The sequence below is a fragment of the Mobula hypostoma genome, chromosome 6 (genome assembly GCF_963921235.1).
Source record: "Mobula hypostoma chromosome 6, sMobHyp1.1, whole genome shotgun sequence".
NCBI lineage: Eukaryota > Metazoa > Chordata > Chondrichthyes > Myliobatiformes > Myliobatidae > Mobula > Mobula hypostoma.
In genome coordinates, this window is record NC_086102.1 from 133,265,482 (window position 1) to 133,292,062 (window position 26,581).

Consider the following 26,581-nt stretch of genomic DNA (forward strand, 5'->3'; position numbering starts at 1 on the left):
TTTTGGAAGCAATTTGGAAGGAACATGATACTGTGTACATACATCTATTGATGCCTCTGGACACATCTTCAGTGATGTTCCTGGAACCATCAGGTGTTTCGGGTCTTTCAACATCATACAACCTCCTCCAGGTGACCCAGCCGGGGCTGATCAGTCCCCAGCTTGTGTCCAGATGGCTAGCTACTTATGACTCCATGGCTCCCCTCTTTTGAGCCACAGCCATCTTGAGGCTCTCTCTGCTGCATCGGTGGTACTGCGGATGGCTCTCCTCTTCCTCTCTCCCTCGATGCCCAAAATGCTGAAGGCTCTAACCAAGAACAGGCTGTGAATCCCCTACAACCAAAGAGGAAGAAGTATTCAAAAGACAAAATGACACAGCCATCTTGAGAATGAAGAGACAAAGCCAACATAAAAGCCAAAAAGAGGGCATATAATAAGCAAAATTTAGTGAGAAGATAGAGCATTGGGAAGCTCTTAAAAACCAACAGAAGGCAATTAAAAAAGCCATAAAGAAGAAAAAGATGGAACACAAAGGTAAGCTAGCCAATAATATTAAAGAGGATACCAAAAGATACATAAAGTGTAAAAAAAAAGTGGTACGAGTAGATATCGGACTGGTGGAAAGTTAGTAATGAGGGACAAGGAAATGGCAGATGAACTATGTAAGTAGTTTGCATCAGTCTTCAGTGTAGAAGGCTCTAGCAGTACGCTAGAAGTTCAAGAATGTCGGGGCAGAAGTGAGTGAAGTTGCCATGACTAGGGAAAAGGTTCTTGGAAAACTGGAAGGTCTGAAGGTAAATAAGTCACATGGGTTCTAAAAGAGGTGACTGAAGAGACTGTGGAGACATTATTAATGATCTTTCAAGAATCAATAGATTTTGGTATGGTTCTGAAAGAATGGAAAATTGCAAATGTCACTCCATTCTTCAAGAAGGGAGAGAGGCAGAAGAAAGGAAATTATAGGCAGTTAGTCTGACCTCAGTGATGGTGGTGTCAATTTTTAAGGATGTGGTTTCAGGATACTTGAAGGCACACGATAAAATAGGCCATAGTTATCATGGTTTCCTTAAGGGAAAATGGTGCCTGACAAATCTGTTGGAATTCTTTTAAGAAATAACAAGCAGGATAGATAAAGGAGAATCAGTGGATGTTGTGCACTTGGATTTTCAGAAGGCCTTTGACAAGGTGCCACACATGATACAGCTTAACAAGTTAAGAACCCAAGGTATTACAGGAAAGATACTAGCATGGATATAGTGGTGGCTGCTTGGCAGGAGGCAAAGTGGAAATAAAGCGAGCCTTTTCTCGTTGGCTGCCAGTGACAAGATGAGTTCCACAGTGGTCTGTGGTGGGATCGCTCCTTTTCACATTATATGTCAATGATTCGGATAACAGAATTGATGGCATGGCTTTGCGGCAAAGTTTGCGGATGATACAAAGTGGAGTGGCTGGTAGTTTTGAGGAAGTGGAGAGGCTAGAGAAGGACAGACAGATTTGGAGAGCAGGCAAAGAAGTGGAAATGGAATTCAGTGTTGGGAAGTGTTGTCATACACTTTGGTAAAAGAATTAAAAGGGTGGACTATTTTCTAAATGGAGAGAAAAATCAAAAATCTGAGGTGCAAAGAGACTTCAGAATCAGAATTAGGTTTATTATCACCGGTATGTGTCATGAAATTTGTTAACTTAGCAGCAGCAGTTCAATGCAATACAAGATAATATAGAAGTCAATCAATTACTGTAAGTATATATATGTGTATTGAATAGATTAAAAATAGTGCAAAAACAGAAATAATATATATTTTTAAAAAGTGAAGTAGTGTTCATGCCTTCTTTATAGCTGCATTAATATGTTGGGATCTCAGGTTAAATCTTCCGAGATCTTGACACCCAGGAACTTGAAATTGCTCACTCCCTCCACTTCTGATCCCTCTAGGAGGATTGGTTCATGTTCCTTCGTCTTACCCTTCCTGAAGTCCACAATCAGCTCATTTGTCTTACTAACATTGGTTGTTCCTGCAACACCACTCAACTGGTTGGCATATCTTGCTCCTGTATGCCCTCTCGTCTCCATCTGAGATTCTACCAACAATGGTTATATCATCATCAAATTTATAGATGGTATTTGAGATATGCCTAGCCACACAGTCACGGGTATAGACAGAGAATAGCAGTGGGCTAAGCACACATCCCTGAGGTGCGCCAGTGCTGATCATCAGTGAGGAGGAGATATTACCACCAACCCACACAGATTGTGGTCTTCCAGTTCGGAAGTTGAGGGTTTTGTTACAGAGGGAAGTACGGAGGCCCAGGTTCTGTAACTTATCAGTCAGGACTGTGGGAATGTTGATGTTATATGCTGAGCTATAGTCAATGAACAGCATCCTGACATAGGTATTTGTATTGTCCAGGTGATCTAAAGGGCAATATGTCTGCTGTAGACCTATTGTGGAGATAGGCAAATTGTAGTGGGCCCAGGTCCTTGATGAGGCAGGAGCTCATTGTAGCCACGACCAATCTCTCAGGATGTGAGTTCTTCTGGGCGATAGTCATCAAGGCAGCTCACACTACTCCTCTTGGGCACTGGTACAATTGTTGCCTTTTTGAAGCAGGTGGGACCTTCCGACCATAGCAATGAGAGGTTGAAAATGTCCTCGGACTCTTCCACCAGTTGGTTGGTACATGTTTTCAGAGCCTTACCAGGTTCTCCATCGGGGCCTGCTGCCTTGCAAGGGTTCACCTTCCTTAAAGACACAGAGATCACAGGGTCATTTTCTTGAGAGTCTTTGTGCAGGATTCCCTAAAGATAAATTTGCAGGTTGAGTCACTGGTGAGGAAGGCAAATGATATGTTAGCATTCATTTCAAGAGAACTTGAATATAAAGCAAGGGTGTAATGTTGAGGTTTTATAAAGCACAGGTGAGGCCTCACTTGGAGTATTGTGAGTAGTTTTGGGCCCCTTATGTAAGAAAGGATGTGCTGACATTGGAGAGGTTTCGGAGGAGGTTCATGAAAGTGATTCCAGGACTGAAAGGCTTGTCATATGAAGGGTGTTTGGTAGCTCTGAGCCTGTAGCCTGTATTCACTAGAATTCAGAAGAATGAGGGGTGACCTTGTTGAAACCTATCAAATGTTGAGAGGCCTCGATAGAGTGGAGTGGAGAGATTTTGCCTCAGAATGTGGATGTGGAGAGGCCACAGCCTCAGAATAGAGGGGAGTCCTTTTAGAATGGCGATGACGAGGAATTTCTACAGCTAGAGTGGTGAATCTGGAATTCCACAGGAGATTGTGGAGGCCAAGTCATTGGGTATATATAAGGCAGAGGTTGATAGACTCTTGATTAGTAAGGGTGTCAAAGCTTACAGAAAGAAGTTAGGAGAATGTACCTTCCTCTAAGTGTACCCAATGTCTTGGCCTACACAGCTCCCTGTGGCGATGAATTCCACAGATTTACCACCCTCTGGCTAAAGAAATTCCTGCTCATCACTTATTTCCAGCAGCTTATCACGATCTTTCTCCTTAAGTTCTTACCTCATTTCTTTTTTTTTCCCTGAATTAGCACTTGCTTGATTGTTGAATCTGAGGAAGGTTGTTGAACTAAAGCACAGGAGTGACATGGTATCACAGCTGTTAGAAACAATCCCTCTCAGCACCAGTGACCTGACTTCAATCCTGACCTCTGGTGCTCTCTGTGTGGACTTTGTACATTTGTCCTATAACCACACAGATCTTCTCAGGGTGTTCTAGTTTCCTACCACGTCCCAAAGAATTCCACATTGGTAGGTTAACTGGCTGCTGTAAACTATGCCTCATGTGTAGATCAGTGGTAGAATATGGTAGGAGCTGATGAGAATATGGGGAGAATAAAATGGATTTGGGTCCAATGAGGGAGTTAATGGAGAAAAAAAGTGCCAAGTGGTTGACGGAGATTCAAGAGGCCTGTTTCTCTGATTCTCTATGACTGTTTCTCCCATCACAGGTGGTGCTAAGTGTTACTGCTTTTAGTTTAGATTTGTCGGAACATTTTTGTCTGTAGTCCCTATTCGCTAGCCTCTATTCCTTCTGCACTCCGGTAAGTAGCTTTGAGTGTTAGTGAACAATGTATTAGATAGTGAAGAGTAATAATGCACAGTTAGTGTATTGCTATTAGAGTACCAGCTATAAGATCAGGGTTCAATTTTCACCAAAGACGTACGGGTTAAGGTTAGTGAGATGCTGGGATACTATTTTGGCACTGGAAGCATGGCAACACTTGCTCACCAACACAATGCTCACCAATTTGTTTTGACACAAATGACATATTTCACTGTCTGTTTCGATGTACGTGTGACAAATAAAGTTGTACTCACTGTACACCCATGATTGTGTAGCCAAGTTTCCATTGAACTCAATATATGTTTGCTGATGACACCACAATTGTAGGCCGTATCTCGGGTAATGATGAGTTTGAGTACAGAGAGGAACTTAAGAACCTGGTGGCATGGTGCGAAGACAATAACCTGTCCCTCAATGTCAGCAAGATGAAGGAATTGGTTGTTGACTTCAGAAGGAGTAATGGACCGCACGACCCCATTCACAAACGTGTACATTGGTGGTGCGCAAGTGGAACAGGTCAAAAGTTTTAAATTCCTCAGGGTCAGTATCACAAATGACCTGACTTGGTCCAACCAAGCAGAGTTCACTGCCAAGAAGGCCCACCAGCACCTTTACTTCCTGAGAAAGCTAAAGAAATTTGGCCTATCCCCTAAAACCCTCACTAATTTTTATAGATGCACCGTAGAAAGCATTCTTTTCGGGTGCATCACAACCTGGTATGGAAGTTGTCCTGTCCAAGACCAGAAGAAGCTGCAGAAGATCGTGAACACAGCCCAGCACATCACACAAACCAATCTTCCATCCTTGGACTCACTTTACACCGCACGTTGTCGGAGCAGTGTTGCCAGGATAATCAAGGACACGACCCACCCAGCCAACACACTTTTCGTTCCTCTTCCCTCCGGGAGAAGGCTCAGGAGCTTGAAGACTTGTACGGCCAGATTTGGGAACAACTTCTTTCCAACTGTGATTAAGACTGCTGAACGGATCCTGACCTAGATCTGGCCCGTACCCTCCAAATATCTGGACCTGCCTCTCGGTTTTTTCGCACTACCTTACTTTCCCTTTTCTATCTTCTACTTATGATAAGTAATTTAAATTTTTAATATTTACTATCGAATTGTACTTCAGGGAGCGCGAAGCGCAGAATCAAATATCGCTGTGATGATTGTACGCTCTAGTATCAATTGGCGACAATAAAGTAAAGTAATTCTATACGATCTTATCTTACCTTATAACACTGGTACTGCTGTCAGAATGCAGTAAGAAGAGTGAATGCTGCATATCATATGCACAAGAGATTCTGCAGATACAATACACATAAAATACTGGAGGAACTCGGCAAGTCAGGCGGCATCCGTGGAGGGGAACAAGCAATCCACGATTCGGGCCAAGAACCTTTATCGGGAGCCACACATACAAAGTGCTGGAAGAACTCAGCAAGTCAGGCAGCATAAGTGGAGGGGAATAAACAGTTGACTGTTTATTCAGTCTTGAAGAAAGGTTTCAGCCGGAAACGTCAATTATTTATGCTGCCTGACCTGCTGAGTTTCTCCAGTATTTTGTGTGTGTTGATCAAGAGAAGAGACTGCAGCTTCTCACTAACTCTTGAAAGTTATGTACTGTCATATTTTATTTTCATATTAACAAAGTTAACAAATTTACTGTATTTTGCAGTTTCATTGTTTCAGGGTCCCCTGAGTATGTTTTCATCAGGAGGAGTTTTTAGTAATGTATTAAATGTTGTATTCTAAGACATTGAGCTGCATTTCATGGTTGGCCCTTCTAGCAGACAGATGATGAACAGTGATTAGTAGCAAACACTGAGGTTTTGTTCTGAAGATAATAACCAAGCTCTCAAAATGGAATAATAATAATGCTTTTTTCAGCACCCGATTAAATTGAAACATTCCAAATGGTTTTGGGCAATTAATTCCTACTGCAGTATTCTTAACACCATTGACTCTGTAAAGTAGGGAAATACATTCTCAATCAAAAATTAAGGGGAGACCTGAGAAGAGTTGGGTAATGCAGCAGAGGTAAAATGGGGGAAAATTTATTATAGGAAACAATGAGAAATCTCCTGGTTTTATGCACTTTGGCTTATTATCGACCTGCATAGGAAGCTGTTCCTGTTTATTCCCCTTCATTTTGTGTTTTGGTGCCCAGAACTGCTGGAAGGACCTGTACAGTATTCAATCTTTAAATGTCCTTAGAAAGGTGGCAATGAGCCCTTGTCTATCTTGGACAAGAGCTCACTGGTTTTGGAAGTGCCTGCATAACCTGCATAATCTTTATTTAGAGATACAGCATGGAATTGGTCTTTCGAGCCACACTGCCCAACAACCTCTGACAACCCTGACTTAAGCTAACCACAGAACAATTTACAATGACCGATTCACCTACCCGATACATCTTTGGACTGTCGGAGGAAACTGGAGCACCTGAGGAAAAGAAAATTCCATGGGGAGGATATAGAGACTCCTCACAGAGGATACCGAGATCGAACTCCGAGCTCTAATAGCATTGCGCTAACCGCTACACTATCACTTCAGTGCCTTTTGTCGATGGCACACACTGCAGCCACCATTCTTGAGTGTTGGAAGGAATAGATGCTTTGGTTGGTGGCTGTTGAGATGAAATCAAATGGGTGGCCTTGTCTTGTAGGGTGTCAAGAATGTTGAATATTCTTGGTGCTGCATATATCAAGGCAAGTGGACAGTATTCCCTCTAGCTGATGATTTACTCCTTGTGAAAGTATTTGGGATACTGAGAATGGCCAGACTGCTTCAAACTGACAGGAAGGCGGCAGTAATTCGAAGAACCATGTCTTACAATAGTGATGAGCAGAAAAACTTCTTTGAATGCACAACATGTCAAACTTTGAAGTCGCAGTAGCAGAAGGCCATGAACATACACTCTGTGATGATTTTATTAGGTACAGGAAGTGCCAAAATGGCCACTGAGAGTAGAGTTAAATATTGCACAATCAGTACTCAAATATCCCTAACTTCTGAGCTTAACAAGGAAGGAAGGAGATTGGTGAAGCAATTGAAAATAGTTGGACATAGGAGAAACTGTACTGATGTCCTGTGACTGGGACAATTGTCCTCTAACAATCAGAATCATCTTCCTTTGTGATAGGTATAATTCTAACCATTGGAGTGTTTTCCTTTTGCTGCCCACTGCCTTTAGTTTTGCCAGGTTCAACAAAATTATGACTGCCAAATTCTGAATACTTTTGTCCAGTAGCACTTACATCCACTGTGAAGTGCTTTGAGAGGTTGGTGATGAAATATATCAAATCCTCCCTGAGAAGTGACTTGGATCTGCTCTAATCTGCAGGCTGTCACAACAACAGATGCCATTTCTTTGGCTCTTTACTCAACCCTGGAACATCTGGACAGAGAAGATGCATACACCAGGATGCTCTTTATTGACTACAGGTCTGCGTTCAATACTTCCACTCCCCTCAAAGCTAGTCAATACGCTTCAAGAAGTTGGCTTCAATACCTCTTTGTGCAATTGGATCCTCGATTTCCTCACTTGCAGACCCCATTCAGTTCGGATTGGCAACAACTTCTACTCCAAAGTCAGCATCAGTGCAGGTGCACCAAAAGGCTGTGTGCTTAGCCCACTGCTCTACTTTATATTTAGGACTGTGAGGCTAACTAAGTACAGCTCCAATGCCATATTTAAGTTTGCTGATGACACCACTATCATTGGCCAAATCAAAGGTGGTGATGAACCAGCATACAGGAGGGAGACGGACTATCTGGCAGAGTGGTGCCATAACAATAACCTCTTACTCGATATCAGCAAAACCAAAGAGCTAATTATTTATTACAGGAGGAGGAAACTGGAGGTCCATGAGCCAGCCGTCATCAGAGGATCAGAGGTGGAGAGCGTCAGTAACTTTAAATTCCTCAGCATTATCATTTCTGAGAATCTGTCCTGGGACCAGCACATCATAGCCATTAAGCATGGTAACACCTTATAAGTTACCTCAAACTTTGACGAACTTCTGTCGATGTGTGGTAGAGAGTATATTGACTGATTCCTAGTGTGGAAACATCAATGCTCTTGAACGGAAAGGCCAATATAAAGTAGCGGATACAGACCAGCCCGTCATAGGTAAAGCCTGCATGGAATGCTATCACAGGAAAGCAGCATCCATCAACAAGGACTCCCACCATCCAGGCCATGCTCTCTTCTCACTGCTGACATTAGGAAGGAGGTACAGGACCCACACTACCAGGTTCAAGGACAGTTATTACCCGTCAACCATCTGGCTCTTAAACCAGAGGGGATAATGTAGATTCACTTAATTTCACTCAATCCATCACTGAACTGTGCCCACAACCAATGAATCACTGTCAAGGACTTTTCATCTCATGTTCAGTTTATCAAAATTTATTGCTTATTTATTATTTTATTTCTCAGCTCAAGCTGGTAAAACCTAAGGTACAGGCAGAGCCAAGCAAGCTCATTTCTCAATTGCTAGGAGCTTTCTGACTATGACTTCTGACTGGTGTTCAGTATTGTGGCTTTCTGAAGATTTACATAGATATTACCGTGTAGTCCTAATTGTTTAATGCTATCGTGTAATGCCTTTGGGATGATACCAGTTGTAGAAATTGCCATCAGGACAATGTAAACCTGTTCATGCTCCAAAGACTTTCATTTTCCTCTTTTAATTCAGCATTTTTTTAGTGTTATTCAGTTTCTGATATCTGTATGTTATGTGGGTTTGGAAAAGCTATATCTATAAGTAAGTTGTTCTTGCTTCTTCATCCTGTATTATTATATCCGGGTGGTTAATATGGATTGTCCTATCTGTAATAACCGATTGGTCATAATAATCAGTCTGTGGTGTTCTGACTCTAAAATCGGATCATGCTTGTATTTATCATAAGGTGTGATTTCTTTTATGAGTTTGTATTTTAAAGATGATTTTGATGAATGATGTTTGCCACTTGATTGTGTCTGTGCAAGTCATCAAATTGTGTTAAACTGTTACAGGATCCTGTAATGTGTTGAAATGTTTCTGGTTTTTCTTAGCATTTTCTACATTTATCATCTTGAATTTGTTGGTCTTTTATTATGTATTTTTGATAATTTATTGTGTTAACCACTTTGTCCCGTATTGTCACAAGGAACCCATCCGTTTCTGGGAAGAGGTCTCCAACTCTGAGCCAGGCATGGAGGATCATGCTCTTCCATTGATTAACTTTTTCTTCAAGTGAAAATGTTTTCATTTTTCTGGGTTGTGGTCTCATTTAGGTTTAGTGGTGTATATTTCTGACTGGAATTGCATATGCTTGAGTGGAGTGCTGGTTTCTGTTTTTGTTGATGAAAGAATATCCTTCAAAGTTTTATCTGATTGTTGTGTAGAGTTTTAATGTCTATTATTCCTCTTCCTCGTTCTGTCCTAGGCAGTGTTAATCTAAGCGCATTTGAATGGACATGTTTTCTGGAATTTGTCATTTTAGTTCTTGTTTTGCTTTGTATATATTCCAGATCGGTTTTGGACCAAGATATTATACCAAAAGAATACAATAATAGAAACATAGAAACATAGAAAATAGGTGCAGGAGTAGGCCATTCGGCCCTTCGAGCCTGCACCGCCATTTATTATGATCATGGCTGATCATCCAACTCAGAACCCCGCCCCAGCCTTCCCTCCATACCCCCTGACCCCTGTAGCCACAAGGGCCATATCTAACTCCTCTTAAACATAGCCAATGAACTGGCCTCAACAGTTTGCTGTGGCAGAGAATTCCACAGATTCACCACTCTCTGTGTGAAGAAGTTTTTCCTAATCTCGGTCCTAAAAGGCTTCCCCTCTATCCTCAAACTGTGACCCCTCGTTCTGGACCTCCCCAACATCGGGAACAATCTTCCCGCAATATAGGTATAGCGGAAGTGTTTACTTCCTTTGTTATATTTTTACTATTGAGCTCTGTTTGGCAGACTTTCTTAAGCCTTGAAGTAAATTCTGTCAAAAGTTTTTCCTTTGTTGCACTATGATCTATTTTCTTTCCTTGTTGATGTGCCCAGGAGTGGCCTAACTCAATCCGAACTTGGGAACCTTCACTCTGGAGTCTGGCGCTGACATCACTGCACCACCAGCCGGCCCAGGCCTTGATATATGGAAGTGTATTTTGTGAAGAAAGAAATGAGCAATAGGACATAACATAAATGAAAGACATTTAATGGGATTCATCTGAGGATTCAAATACCGCAAAGAAAAGTAAATAGTTGTATTTTATAAATTGTCGTAAAGAGACATAAATGACATGTGGCAATGACTTCCACAGATTCACCACCCTCTCGTTTAATAAGTTCCTCCTCATCACGCTCCAAAGGGATGTCCTCATATCCTGAGTCTGTACTCTCTGTTCCTAGTCTCTTCCACAATTTGAACATCTTCTCCACATCCACTCTATTGAGGCCTTTCAATATTTGGTAGGTATAATGGGATACCCCTCCCCCCCCGCCCATTCTCCTCAGCTCGAGCGAGAACATGCCCAGAGCCATCAAACGCTCTCCATACATTAACACTTTCTAGGGATCAGTCTCATAAACCTCCTCTGGACTCTTTCCAATGCCAGCACATCCTTTCTTAGATATGGAGCCTAAAATTGCACACAATACTCCAAATGTGGTCTGACCAATGCCTTATAAAGCCTCAGCATTACATCCTTGCTTTTATATTTGAACACTTCTATTGCACTTGCTTTCCTTACTATCAACTCAACCGGCAAGTTAACCTTTAGGGAATCCTGCACTCAGATTTCCGAATTCGCTCTCCGTTTAGCCCCAAATTGTCTACAGTATCTTCAGTCTGTACAGGGAGGTAACTCCTCTGTATGCGATAGCAGTGAGAAGAAACCTGAAATTTACTATTTTCAGCAGAGACTTGATTACAAGCAATGTTTTAAGGGGACAGCTGCTGGTTCATGGTTCCTCCCCATTACATTACATTTACCTGGATTGAATTCCATTTGCCACCCCCTCCCCAACCCCCTCAAGGGATCTGACCATCAATCTCATGTTAAAATGAAAAGCTTTCCACTTCACTGTCAATGACAAGATCAGCTTTGGTATCATCTGCAGACTTCTCAATATGCTCAGACTTTAAAGTCTAAATCAATATACATTGTATATTACAATCAGAAAGTGACAGAGTGCTAAGCTCTGTGGAACCCCACTGAATACAGTTTTACAATCACAGAAACACTCATCAGTTTCGGCAGGGACTAGAAGGGCCGAGATGGCCTGTTTCCGTGCCGTAATTGTTATAGGTTATATGGTTATTGCCTTTTGCTTCTTGCTGTTGAGTTAATTTCATAAAACCATGCTTAATTATACTATGATTTTTCTGATAGTACTGTTACAACTTTAATAATCTTTCTAGATCTTTCTGTCTCTGTCTCTGGAGACAGCTTATCCACTGATGTCTACTATAAGCCTACTGACTCTCACAGCTATTTGGACTATTCCTCTTCTCACCCTGTCTCTTGCAAAAACGCCATCCCCTTCTCGCAATTCCTCCGTCTCCGCCGCATCTGCTCTCAGGATGAGGCTTTTCATTCTAGGACGAGGGAGATGTCTTCCTTTTTTAAAGAAAGGGGCTTCCCTTCCTCCACTATCAACACTGCTCTTAAACGCATCTCCCCCATTTCACGTACATCTGCTCTCACTCCATCCTCCCACCACCCCACTAGGAATAGGGTTCCCCTGGTCCTCATCTACCACCCCACCAGCCTCCAGGTCCAACATATTATCCTCCGTAACTTCCGCCACTTCCAACGGGATCCCACCACTAAGCACATCTTTCCCTACCCCCCCCCTGCATTCCGCAGGGATTGCTCCCTTGTCCATTCGTCCCCCCCCATCCCTCCCCACTGATCTCCCTCCTGGCACTTATCCGTGTAAGCGGAACAAGTGCTACACATGCCCTTACACTTCCTCCCTTACCACCATTCAGGGCCCCAAACAGTCCTTCCAGGTGAGGCATCACTTCACCTGTGAGTCGACTGGGGTGATATACTGCGTCCGGTGCTCCCGATGTGGCCTTTTATATATTGGCGAGACCCGACGCAGATTGGGAGACCGCTTTGCTGAACATCTACGCTCTGTCCGCCAGAGAAAGCAGGATCTCCCAGTGGCCACACATTTTAATTCCACATCCCATTCCCATTCTGACATGTCTATCCACGGCCTCCTCTACTGTAAAGATGAAGCCACACTCAGGTTGGAGGAACAACACCTTATATTCCGTCTGGGTAGCCTCCAACCTGATGGCATGAACATTGACTTCTCTAACTTCCGCTAGGCCCCACCTCCCCCTCGTACCCCATCTGTTACTCATTTTTATGCACACATTCTTTCTCTCACTCTCCTTTTTCTCCCTCTGTCCCTCTGAATATACCTCTTGCCCATCCTCTGGGTCCCCCCCCCCCTGTCTTTCTTCCCGGACCTCCTGTCCCATGATCCTCTCGTATCCCCTTTTGCCTATCACCTGTCCAGCTCTCGGCTCTATCCCTCCCCCTCCTGTCTTCTCCTATCATTTTGCATCTCCCCCTCCCCCTCCAGCTTTCAAATCCCTTACTCACTCTTCCTTCAGTTAGTCCTGACGAAGGGTCTCGGCCTGAAACGTCGACTGCACCTCTTCCTACAGATGCTGCCTGGCCTGCTACGTTCACCAGCAACTTTGATGTGTGTTGCTTGAATTTCCAGCATCTGCAGAATTCCTGTTGCTCAACTTTAATAATGTTGGGTTTCTTCTTTACCCCTCAATAACTTCCGGGTAACTGGCCTGTTTCCCAATTTCTGTCAGCTTCCTTTAGAACATAGAATAGTACAGCACAGTACAGGCCCTTCAGCCCACAATGTTGTGCCGACCCTCAAACCCTGCCTCCCATATAAGCCCCCACCTTAAATTCCTCCATATACCTGTCTAGTAGTCTCTGAAATTTCACTAGTGTATCTGCCTCCACCACTGACTCAGGCAGTGCATTCCACGCACCAACCACTCTCTGAGTGAAAAACCTTCCTCTAATATCCCCCTTGAACTTCCCACCCCTTACCTTAAAGCCATGTCCTCTTGTATTGAGCAGTGGTGCCCTGGGGAAGAGGCACTGGCTATCCACTCTATCTATTCCTCTTATTATTTTGTATACCTCTATCATGTCTCCTCTCATCCTCCTTCTCTCCAAAGAGTAAAGCCCTAGCTCCCTTAATCTCTGATCATAATGCATACTCTCTAAACCAGGCAGCATCCTGGTAAATCTCCTCTGTACCCTTTCCAATGCTTCCACATCCTTCCTATAGTGAGGTGACCAGAACTGGACACAGTACTCCAAGTGTGGCCTAACCAGAGTTTTATAGAGCTGCATCATTACATTGCGACTCTTAAACTCTATCCCTCGACTTATGAAAGCTAACACCCCATAAGCTTTCTTAACTACCCTATCCACCTGTGAGGCAACTTTCAGGGATCTGTGGACATGTACCCCGAGATCCCTCTGCTCCTCCACACTACCAAGTATCCTGCCATTTACTTTGTACTCTGCCTTGGAGTTTGTCCTTCCAAAGTGTACCACCTCACACTTCTCCGGGTTGAACTCCATCTGCCACTTCTCAGCCCACTCCTGCATCCTATCAATGTCTCTCTGCAATCTTTGACAATCCTCTACACTATCTACAACACCACCAACCTTTGTGTCGTCTGCAAACTTGCCAACCCACCCTTCTACCACCACATCCAGGTCGTTAATAAAAATCACGAAAAGTAGAGGTCCCAGAACAGATCCTTGTGGGACACCACTAGTCACAATCCTCCAATCCGAATGTACTCCCTCCACCACCACCCTCTGCCTTCTGCAGGTAAGCCAATTCTGAATCCACCTGGCCAAACTTCCCTGGATCCCATGCCTTCTAACTTTCTGAATAAGCCTACCGTGTGGAACCTTGTCAAATGCCTTACTAAAATCCATATAGATCACATCCACTGCACAACCTTCATCTATATGCCTGGTCACCTCCTCAAAGAACTCTATCAGGCTTGTTAGACACGATCTGCCCTTCACAAAGCCATGCTGACTGTCCCTGATCAGACCATAATTCTCTAAATGCCTATAGATCCTATCTCTAAGAATCTTTCTTGCAGGGCATTCCCTGTCAGGCTTTCCAATCTGTTGTGACTATTGTGGAATCCACTGAATTTTGGAAGATCACCTGTATCGGCATTCTAGGCTACCACTTAATTTAACACCCCAAGATGCTGGCTATCAGGTCCAGGATACATCCATGCTTGACCTGTTGATGCACTTGATCCCTTTTTAAAAAAAAGTGATTTCTCCCTCACTTTTGCCCATAGCACCCAGGTGAGTCGCCTTCAACAAACACAACCATATTCTCAAAATTATTTATTATTATTTCACTTTGCATTTGCAGTTTGTCTTTGCATTTGCACATTGGCTGTTCTTCCATATTTGTGCGTAGAATTTCAATTATTCTACTGTGAATGCTTCCCAGAAAAGGAATCTCAGGGTAACATATGTACTTTAAGAAATTTGCTTTGAACTTTGAATTCAACAGGATCTTTAACAAGAAAGGGTACAGGGCACAGGCCCCTCAGGAAAACAGCTCTCACTCCCTTAACAGTTTCTCTTTCAGCTTCATCCACTTTTTTCAGACCCAACCTGTAGCCATGGGCACCTGCATGGGCCACATGAAGCCTGTAATTCTGTTGGCTACGTGAAACAGTCCATGTTCCAAGCCTACACTGGTAATGCTCCCCAACTCTTTCTATGTTATACTGACAATTGAATTGGTGTTGCTTCCTGCACCCATACTGAACTCGTCATATTTCAACAACTTAACCTCCAGCTTCCACCCTGCTTTCAAATTTACATGGTCCATCTTTGATCCTTCTGGTCCCTTTTTCAATCTCTCTGTCTCCATCTCTGAAGACAAGACTGTCTATTGATATCTTTAATAAACCTCCTGTCTATACCTCTTCCCACCCTGCCATTTGTAAAAATTCAATTCCCTTTTCTCATTTCCTTTTTCTCTGCTGGATCTGTTCCCAGGATGAGGCTTTCCTTTCTAAAACATCACAGATGCCCTCCTTCTTCAAAAAACAGTGTTTCCCTTCCACCACCATCGATGCTGCCCTCACCCAAATCTCAACTATTTCCCGTACATCAGCCCTCACACCATCCTTCCACTGCCATAACAGGGATAGAGTACCCCTGGTCCTTACCTACCACCCACTAGACTGTATTCAGTACATCATTCTGTAGCTTCCACCATCTACAATGGAATCCTATCACGCAGGACACCTTTCCCTCCCCTCCCCCACCCTCCACTTCCCATAGGGTTCACTTTCTGCTTGACGCCTTTGTCCACTCATCCCTCTCCCGATCTCTCTCCTGGCACTTATCCTTGCAATCAGGGCAAGTACTACACCCAACTCTACATCTCTTCCTTCGCCATCATTCAGAGTACCAAACAGACCTTCCACATGAGGCTACAGTTCACTTGTGAGCCTGTTGGGGTCCTCTATTACATCCAGAGCTCTCAGTGTGTGGGCTCGTCTAAATCAGTGAGGGGGTGGGGTCCACTGAACCCATGGGGGAGGGGTGGGGGTAACTGCTTTGTCGAGATTTCCTGGTGGCTCCCATTTCAATTCAACCTCCCATTCCCATATTTCTGCTTCAGGCGTTGTCTACTGCCACGTTGATGCCAAACTCAGGTTGGAAGAGTAAAACCTCTTACTCCGTGAGGGTAACTTTCAACCTAATCGCATGAACATCAATTTCCCAAACTTCTAATAATTTTTCCCCTCTTCTTTTCCATTCTCTGTTCTGGTTCTCCTCTCATCCACTCTCTCCTCAGTGCCAATCAGCTCCCTCTGGTGTCCCTCCTCCTTCCCTTTCTTCCATAGTCCACCACCTCTTCTCTTTCTTCAGCTCTTCATCTTCACCTTCCAGCTTCTTAATTCACTCCCTCGTCCACCCACACACCTTTCCCCTCACCTGATTTCACCTACCATCTGCCAACTCGTACTCCTTCTCCAAATCCCACCTTATGATTCTGGCTCCTGTCCTGTCCCCTTCCTTTCCAGTTTTGATGAAGAGTCTCGGCCCGAAACGTCGACTGTTTATTCTCCTTTATAGATACTGCCTGACTGAGCTCCTCCAGCATTATGTGTGTGGTGCTCAAGCTTCCCAACGTTTGTTGAATCGCTTGAGTTTATCACATAGGAGACGAGACTGAGAGACGGAAGCGTTCCACTCGGCCGGCAGAGGAACCCCCCCATCACGTGCGCTTACGTGCGCAGCCAGCGTAGTATTTCCCTCACCACGTCCATTACGCGTTTTTACGTCAACAGTTAGGTTGCGTGAAATGACATCAGCCTTCAGGGCGACACTATATGCCTGTGCTTTATAGGGTGGAAATCAAAAGCACAGGGTTAACAAAAAAATCTCGATTCACGGCGACTATATCGCGAAAATATTCATCTTCTGTAAAATGAAACGGTTAGGCAAAATAAGTACGCGTGGTCCCATAACACTGCAGCAGTTTGCAATGTTCTGAATGACCCCTGGCTTTCTCCCTCACCTCAGCGGGCGGTATTCCGGTCTCTGGCCCACTGACGTCAGCGGTGTCCCCTGTGCTGGGCGATGAGTGGAATCGTCCCGGCCGTACAAAGACCGCGCATGCGCACAGCTTCCGGGCTCTGACTGTAGGTCACCATTTGTATGATAGTCTAGTCCTGCGTGTCACTGACTTGTACAGTTGTATTTATCTCGGTGAGTGCTTTGTGTCCGGCCTCTTTCCTTTCGTCTTTGGAAGTTGCATGATAAATAGACGGGTTGGGGGGGGCGGTATCGATGCTAATTTACCGTAGCGCGGTGGCCGACGGCGCAGTGGTCGTACTCGTGGTGGGAGGGCGAAGCACTGTTGGGAAGGGCGAGGCGGCGCTGGTTGGATTCCCCGGCGGCTTCGAAAGGAGAGCTCTTTGTACCTGTTACAGCCGGTTGTGAGAGAGTACAGGCCCGATCAGCGCCTCGGAGAAGTGGGAGGGAGAGGCGTTAATTAAATCGTCTGTGGTGGTCGGCGTGGTCGCTTCCTTCCAGGCCGGCCCGCTCGCAGTCCTACTCTGCGGGCCTTCGTTTGAGAGTCACCTCGCCGAGTCTTGTAGGAGAACGATGGGCTGTTACTGTCCGATTTCCTTCCTTCCTCTCCCCACCTTCCCCGACGGGTATTCACTCCGTTTGGTTCTCGGCTCAATTTCTTTATGCACGTGTCTCCGCCATTACTGCAATTGGCTTTCGGCGGCCGAATTTACTGTCTAAAGGGACAGGATAAAATCAGGTAGCGTCATGTCCCCGGTCTATCTGTGGCTGACAGAATAAGAAATTAACGTGACGGGGTGTGAGGTACAACTCGGAGAGTAAATTGGAGGCCACGCTGTAAAATCTTGAAGCGCACTCCTCGTTACTAGATCGCTCATTCCTCTAGAAACACATGCAATGCAGATGCTGGAATCTCGCCTATGGTTTTGGCCAGTGGACAATATTTTTATCATCCGCCAATTTGTTTTCTAGAAAAAAAATTATTGGGGGAGTAGCTGGTCTAGGACTGTTAAGTTGGAAGTTACTTCTATTAATATTATTAGGCCATACTCCACTTGTTGACAATTCTTTAGCTGTCATACTTGGAGCCTATTTTTATTGATTCAAGATTTTGTTTAATGGAGGATCTTTTATCCCACAAATAAAAAATATTGGCATGGATGTAATTCAGAGAAACAAATTATTCATCTCATGACTGTTATAAACTGAATTAGTTTAAATCAGTCCTAAAATCCATATATGCCTCCTGAAAGAAATAATTTTTTTAAAAAATGGTGCGCTGGTAGTTTAAGGGTCTTTTGCTAAAGGTGTTCCAAAGATAATGATTTATTTTGAATTTTGTAGTAAGTGTATAAGATTTTCAAATAAAGCTGTTCCCTGCTCTAGTGATTAGTTGGGCAGAAAGGCAATGTACAAACTTCATTTTAGCATGAGCCTTTATTTTGAGCTTTTGCTAACTGACAGTAAACTTCATTGTAGAAAACTAAATATTATTGTTTTGAACTGTATTAAACTTCCCACATTTATTTGCACTTCATACCTCGTTCCATATTTTGGACTACGAGCTGCAAAAAGAAGTTAAGATTTGAAATGTTTATGTAGGCTCACTGCCACAGTCATGTAGACTCTTGGCTATAGTAATTCCAATAGTGATTGTATTTACAGTCCATTCTAATGGCATAGATGGAAATTCAAAGTGTAACATCCATGTTTGTTGCTGGAATATGACGTTCATTGTTGAGACAATGTGCAGTCTGAAAAGATAGGATTGAGAACAAAAGGGTGGCAGATGGTGAAATGTAAGATACCTACTTGCTTCCAAGACTTGGAGCCAGGTTTTTAAATCTGTCTTTAAATCCTGGATGTGGGCTATTGGATCCTGCTGATTTTTCTGCCTTAGTCTTGAGTTTGTTTAATACTGTATCCTTGTGATTGAATTTTTTGCAAGTTCCTCTTATTTAAAATGGCTTATCTGTTTGGGAATATTTGCATGATCCTCCAAAGCAAAGACTGATGTAAAAAAGATAATTTTAGCATATCTACCATTTCTTTGGTTTCTGGTGTTTATTCAGTAACTTCATTCTCTTTTCATGCTTATCTTTGCCACCTTCCTACTTGTATATCCATTTTTAAAACTTGTTATTTGAGTATTACACTTAATTTCAATCAATTTCAGTCTGTTACTTCTGGATCATAAAAACTCCATCGCCCTCTTGCCTATTATGAACCCTTGTCACTTTGTACTGTATAGCCTAGTTTTCAATTTAACTTTTGCTTGATCTTCTTTGCTAACCAAAGATTGATTCTGAGAGAATGGCAGTATTTCTAATTAGCAAACATTCTTGATTAGTGTAATTGTTTGGCTATTTGAGTAGGTGCCTCTGTTCACCTACTTACCAATCCCTCTTCCAAGGTGGATTGGGTAATACGCAAAGTCCAGCTTTGTGCAGTTATAATTCACATCAAGGTTGATAGTTTTGATTATGTGATGCTCATCCTGAAACTGTATCTGGAATTCTGTAGCATTCTGATTGTAGTTTTTTTTTTAACTACAAGATCTCTTGGTTAATCCATTAGTGGTGTCCAAAACTAAAATGGACTGTTTCTGGTTAGGTTCCATGGCATACTTGCTGTAAAAGGAAGCAATCCTTGAAATACTTCACAAATTCTTCTGATGATACTGCTGCCTTTTAGGTTCATCCAATCGATATGTAGATTAAATTCTCAATTGCGGTTCCCTTCAAAGATGTGACCCTGTTCATGCTGTGCCTTATTGCGTGGACCCATTTTGGGGTCTTGGCTACTCCCATTGCTGCTTTTTCTGTTCATAATTTCAACCCAAATTGATTCTACATTTGTATCCACTGCCTCCATATCATGACACTGAGATCTTCCTTAACACTGCCACCTGCCATGTTCCCCTTTTGGCCCTTTCAAAGACACTGTGTAACCTGAAATGTTTGCTGGCTATGCACCTAACAATACTATTAGATCATGTATGTGTTGATGTCTTGTTAACACCTTCATTGTACATTCTATGTACATTCAAATAAAGATCAAGATTTTGTGTAGTGTTTACTAATTCTGGATTTGCAACTTTAGGGGCAAAGGAAGCAGGCCTTATTTTTTTTGAAGGAAAGTATCATAGATGCTAGTAATATGAAATAAAATTAGAAATGCTATTGGGTGTCATTCAGGGAGAAACTATTTGTATTTTGGGTTAATGATCTTTAATTAGAAATGCACATTTATTCTTGCCATTGTACTCCATTTAACTTAATTTTTTTCTACTAATTAGGCTTGGAGAAGTAATTCAGTGGTCAACGTAGCTGTCATATCTTTAAATCACAGTTGCAAGCTTAAATCACAAAGGTTTATTTGAGAAATAGGGGAGCTAGAATTTAGGCATTAACTAGACCATTATGGCCAATTATTATTTAGCATTTTGGTTTTCATTATCTTTTCTGTGAATATAGGGACGTGTGACAATAAACCGAAAATAACAGTCTTGCTTGTCTACATTTCTGCATTTTGTTTTCAACAGTATATATTCTTTGCAAGTGTTGCTTTTGTTTGGAAGCTTGGATATATGGGAAGTGCATCTGCATCAGTGGCATAATGGTTTTTTACCACAATGTACAATGTGGCTAGTACATCTCTAATTCACACAATGCTGGTGGAACGCAGCAGGCCAGGCAGCATCTATAGGAAGAAGTACAGTCGACATTTCGGGTGGAGACACTTCATCAGGACTAACGGAAAAAAGGGATAAGGAGAGATTTGAAAGGGGGAGGGGGAGACCTGCGATGATAGGAGAAGATAGGAGGGGAGGGATGAAGCTAAGAACTGGAAAGTTGATTGGCAAAATGGATACAAGGCTGGAGAAGGGGGATTATCATAGGACGGAAGGCCTAGGAAGAAAGAAAGCGGGAAGGGAGCACCAGAAGATGGAGAACAGGCAAGGAAGTGTCGCCTTACCTGTGGAGATCGGTTGGAAGGGATGGGGGGGGGGGGTCTAATGAACAAGGGAGTCGCGTAGGGAGCGATCCCTGCAGAAAGCAGAAAGTGGGGGGGGGGAGGGAAAGATGGCACTTACCCTTGTAAGCGGACGATCTCCCTCCTGCGCTTATCCTTGTAAGCGGAACAAGGGCTACACCTGCCCTTACACTTACTCCCTCACCACCATTCAGGGCCCCAGACAGTTCACCTGTGACACTGTGACACTTCACCTGTGAGTCTGCTGGAGTGACGTACTGTGTCTGGTGCTCTCGGTGTGGCCTTCTATATATTGGTGAGACCTGATACAGACTGGGAGACCGCTTTGCTGAACACCTACGCTCTGTCCGCCAGAGGAAGCAGTATCTCCCAGTGGCCACACATTTTAATTCCATGTCCCATTCCCATTCTGATATGTCTATCCACAGCCTCCTCTACTGTCGAGATGAAGCCACACTCAGGTTGGAGGAACAACACCTTGTATTCCTCCAACCTGATGGCGTGAACATTGATTTACTGAGTATGTGCCTTCAGGCTTCTGTACCTCCTTCCTGATGGTTATGTCCTGGGTGCTGGGATCCTTAATGGTGTATACTGCCCTTGAAGATGTCTTGGATACTATAGAAGCTAGTGCCCATGATGGAGCTGACAGCTCTCTGGAGCTTGCTTCAATCTTGTGAAGTAGCCCCCTCACATACCAGATGGTGATGCAGCTAGTCAGAATGCTCTCCACTGTACATTTGTAGAAGTTTGGTTTACCTCAAACTAATGAAATATAGCTGCTGTTTTGCCTTTATAGCTGCATCAATGTGTTGCATCCAGGTTGGGTCTTCAGGGATATTGACACCCAGGAACTTGAAATTGCTCACTCTCTCCACTTCTGATAGTTTCCCCCTGAGGTTTGGTGTGTGTTCTCCTGTTTTGCCCTTTCTGAAGTCCACAATCAACTCCTTGTCTTGCTGACATTGAATGCAAGGTTATTGCTGCAACACCACTTGTCTAGCTGGTACATCTTCCTCTTGTACACCCTTTTGTTGCCATCTGAAATTCCGCCATCATCAAATTTATAGATGGCATTTGAGTTGTGCACAGCCACAGTCATGAGTGAGAGCAGTGGGTTAAACATATCCCTGTGGTGTGCCAGTGTTAATTATCAGCAATATGGAAATGTTATTTCCAATCTGCACAGATTGTGTTCTTCTGGTTTGGAAGTAGAGGATCCAGTTGCAGAGGGAGGTACAGAGGCCCAGGTTCTGTAGCTTTTTGATTAGGAGTGTAGGAATGATGGTGTTAAATGCCAAGCTATAGTCAACTAACAGCATCCTAACACGGGTGTGTATATGTCACCATATACTACCCTGAGGGTCATTATTACAGGAGATGCAAAGAAACGATAGAGTTCCTTGTGTTTGCGTTTTTAGAATCATTGAAGTTGGGCAAAGCCAATGTGTAAAAGACAAACTGCAAATACAAAAGAGACAACAAGAATAATTGTAAATAAAATTGAGCATGAGTTGTAGAGTGAATCTGCAGGTTGTGGAATCAGTGAAGTTTCTTACTCTGGTTGAAGGGTAATAATTGTTCTTGAACCTGATGATGTCGGACTTAAGGCTTCTGTACTACTTCCCAGGTGGCAGCAGGGAGAGAGCATGGCATGGGTGATCAGGGTCATTGATGGGTGCTGCTTTCTTGTTGCAGCACTCATTGTTTTTGTGCTCGTTGGTATTCCTGTGATTAGTTGTTGAGGGCTGTGGGAGTTTGTGAAGATGACTCCATGTTCTGTCAGTCAAATCGAGCATAAAAAGCATCTGGGAGCAAAACCTTGTTTTCACGTGTTAATTGGTTTTACTTTGGAGAAGGTGATAGCATTCAAGACTTATCACAGCAGTTGGGCATCTTTTCTGTGATTCAAGTTTGGTCTGGAATTGTCACTTCCTATGTGAGATGGCTTTTCAAGAGTTCATACTTGGACTTCCAATTTCTGTTTCTGATGAGAAATGGCCTCAAGCATTGACAAAAATCAATTGCATCTGATATAGTTTAGAGGATTCTGGGTCAAGAATTGCCTGTGACTGTTTAAGCTGTTCTTGCCCTATATTGCTAGCACTACTAACCATTTATGCTGACAGAACTAGTACATTGAATATGTCAATTAAATGACCTTTCAACCATTAGTGATGCAATTGAAGGTCTTGGTGTTGTCACTTGAAACTTTTGAATACTCAGTTTGATTTTTGCCAGTAGTTAACTGACTTGTGGCAGCACATCTATGATATCAGAACACATTTGGCGGGGGGGGGGGGAGGTGTAATTAAAATCTGTCTCAAAACATCTCGACCCGTCATGTGAAATGTTTATTAGTTTCCAACTTTCCATGGATGCTGCCTGACCTGCAGAGTTCCTTTGGTATTTTCTGTGTTAGTATGGATTTCCAGCATCTGCAAAATCTCATGTTTAGTAAAATCTGAAGCTTGAAATCAGGAACTTCATTGGAATTATACATATCAAGGTAAATTAAGTGTATATGGAAATCTTGGCCCCACGACAACATGCAAGAGTTGCTTGTGGAGTGTCTTCACCTGTTTGATGATGGTCTTGACTATGCTCACCTATTTCATCATTAAGCATTAGGGCAGTGGTTATTTGACACTGATTTAGTTGCATCTGCATCAACTTTGTCATGTCTGATGGGGTGTGGTAGGTTTTCAGTAGACAAGGAGTACAACTGGTTTCCAGCAACCATAGATTTAGTGGAACAGGTTAAAGGTTTGTTTTCCTGCATAGTGGTTTGCCCAAAGGGAAGTTTGTTCACTTCCCATTGTTCATAACATACAGTAGATTCTGGTTAATTGGGACACATCAGGGCCAGGGCCAGTACTTTTTGGCCCCATTAAGTGGCTGTCCCAATTAACTGAAGTTTCATGGAAATTGTTAAAGTATTAAAAAGACAAACTACTGTGTAACTGAGTAAATTTGTGTATTTAAGTGAGATGCAGAACATGTTAACACTACCAACACTTCTACAGTACTATAACTGTATGAGTTCATGGTAGTCATTGACAGAGGAGTTCATCTGCTGTGCTCTTATGATTGACTGCAAATGAACTAAATCAGTTCAGACACCTGGTGCAGATAAGGGACTGCCTTCATACAATACTTTAGATGATTGTATCCTCCAAGTCTTTTTCATTCCTGATGTTCTGGCATCTCCAGGCCTGAATGCTTGAAATCATGGTGAGCAAAACTGTTCCAAATGGCCTTGCTGCTTATTTCTTGTCAGCTATCAGTGGTATCGCTGTTTTCTCAACAAAAGCACATGCAACTGATGCTATTTTAAAAACTGGTAGTTCAAAGCACAGTCTAGTGTCTAACAGCCACCCAAGTGCACGCGACTGATATTAGTTAGAACCTGTTCAAGTCCCCTGCCCCAATTCAGTGGCATAGTGTCCCAAATAAACGAAGGGAATCCCAGCTATTTTGTAAATGTAGTTTTTGTTCTGAGTTATCCCAAATAGAGGGTGGCCCCAATTAACTGGAATCTACTGTACTTAGACTATGTAGGTTTAAAGTAATTAAAAGGAAAAGAGTGAGGTGTTCTGGCATCTTGGTGTATCCTCAGAAGGCTCCTGCATAAGTAAAGGAGGTAATTAAAGCACAAACTTATTACAAAAGGTATGTGCAAGTAGGGAAACAAGGCTTCAGTTGTAAAGCATTATGATCACTTCTGGATTACGGTGTACAGAACTTTTAAGGATGGATGTCATTGTATGGAAAGTGATTTAGAAGATTTCCTGGATGAATATGGTTTGAGCACATTATTTTATCAGGAAAGATTAGACAGGTTGCTCTTGTATTTCTTAGCGATACATAGAGGAGTGGAGACTTGGTCTATAACATCCCCTGAAGGGTCTTCATGGGGTTCATGTAGAGAGGTGTAGAAAAAAATTGACAACCAGGCCTTGTTTGTACAAAGACTAAAGTATCTCCCTTTAGGACAGAAATGATCTTTTGTCACTTCACCTGTCACTGAAGAGGAGTCTTTTGTGTTTTTAGACTCCTGATGTGCTGGAAGATTGCTGAGTTACACAAATTCAAGGTACATTGGTTATCAAAGTATGTATACAGAATACAACTGAGATTCATTCTCCCGCAGGCACCCATGAAACAAAGAAACACCATGGAACCAGTTCAAGAAAACAGCAAAAATCCAGTGCATGAAAAAGAATAAAATGCACAGAATATAGAGCATCTAACCAGGAGTCCAGTAATGTTTAGTTAAGCATTGTGCTGCGAGCCCACTGCAAGCAGCAAGGCAAAGCATTCTTCACTGAAGTGTCCCACCGCATCGATCACCTCCACTCAAAAATAGCAAAGAAGTAACTAGAATCCAGGAGAGCATGCAACATCAATCCCAAAGCAGGTCCATAGCCCCTCTGATTAATCCTTGCGATGTGGATCCTAAGACGCTGCACTTTTTTGACAGCTGCTAGCGAGCAGGAGAGGAAGACCAGTTAAGCGCAGGGAGATGACACTGGACACCTGTCTCTCCTCCGCTCTCATTCTCATCAAATTCGACTTTGCTCAACACCTCAATCAGAGAAAATCAGTGTTCATCATGGTCTCCAGGCTGCCAGGCCTCGAGGTTGCTCACTCTGCGCCAAGCCTCTTCGAACTCCCTCGGAGACAAAGTGCCCGGTCACTCAATTGGTCCAAAAACAATCATCAAACAGCACGCAGCTTAGTAGTAGAATCATGTTTGATAGAAATGTAAACAACACAAAATGCTGGAGGAACTCAGCAGGCCAGGCAGCATCTTGGGGGGGGGGCAGGGAGTACATTAAACATTCGGCAGGACTTTGGCCCAAAACGCTGACTGTACTTTTTTCCATAGATGCTGCTTGGCCTGCTGAGCTCCTCCACATTTTGTGTGTGTGTTGCTTGGGTTTGCAGCATCTGTAGATTTTCTCTTGTTTGTGATAGGAATGTAAAGTTTCATGAACTATCTGCAGGATGTCACTGTTAGTCGCATTGTTCTCTGGTACCATCCTGAAAATACTACTACCACCTATATAGGAATGCAGAATTGGTATTTCAGTCAGTTTGGCTCTTTTAAAACGGATGTGAAGGGCCTCTTGCTAACGTAATAGCAAAGCAAACCAGATGGTCTTCAGTTCACTGAATGAATTGCTGTTTGTGATTGACAAAGCTGATGGAGGAGTCCCTCTGGTCAGGGTTGACCACAGACATTGCACTCTCCTGGCTTAACAGCTAGGACTCAATGTGGAGAGCAAGCTGTTGCCTGTGTAGCAGCCCTACTCCACAGAGCTGGTGAATCCAAAGGAATGGCAGACTTTTGTGGTTTGGCATTAGTATGATTGCCAGATTGGCCAGTTAGTGTTGAACTTTACCCAGGGCTGTCCTGGGGATTCCAGCTCTGAATTTTTCCTCTGGTTTACTCCTGAAGCCCTCCTAAGAGTGGGTATATCAGCAAGGTAGTGCAGGTTTGATATTGGTTTCCTTCTAGATAAGCTGCTACCCATAGCTGACGAATCCATCTGCCCAGGGTGACTGGTTTTAAGGTGCTAGTAACCTGCTTTTGCCCTTTCTGTTAGTAGAAACTGTTCCTGGTGGGCTTAATAGCTAAGCCATACGTGAAGGCTAGGAGCTGAACTTGGTTGTTGGAGGCTGTTTGAGATGTATGCCATTGGCAGCATTTAGTGAATAGTGGAAGCTTGCCCCCATGGTGTCTCTTCTCCCCTTTCCCCCCTGCCCCCAGCCTTCCTGGCTACTTGTAGATTTTTGTATTGTCTTGCCATTATGCAGTTTCCCAGTGGCTAATT

General features: G+C 43.2%; 1 protein-coding gene and 1 long non-coding RNA gene across 3 annotated transcripts in view; one reads left to right on the plus strand and one right to left on the minus strand.

The window, feature by feature from the left end:
- LOC134348422 (eIF5-mimic protein 2) overlaps positions 1 to 26,581 on the plus strand; it is a 47,287-nt gene that overhangs the window by 4,772 nt on the left and 15,934 nt on the right. Inside the window, exon 1 of one of the 2 annotated variants that reach the window (XM_063051776.1) lies at positions 16,797 to 16,919. The exons of the other annotated variant lie outside the window; for it this stretch is intronic. The gene's annotated coding sequence lies outside the window, so the exon portion shown is untranslated. Of the gene's footprint in view, positions 1 to 16,796; positions 16,920 to 26,581 lie in introns of those variants that run through there. 2 annotated transcript variants of the gene reach the window in all.
- Positions 1,661 to 16,405, minus strand: LOC134347641 (uncharacterized). Its single transcript, XR_010018215.1, has 3 exons — positions 16,157 to 16,405; positions 5,324 to 5,395; positions 1,661 to 2,741 (listed from the first exon to the last, which is right to left on the minus strand). It is a non-coding gene; the product is annotated as an uncharacterized LOC134347641 (long non-coding RNA).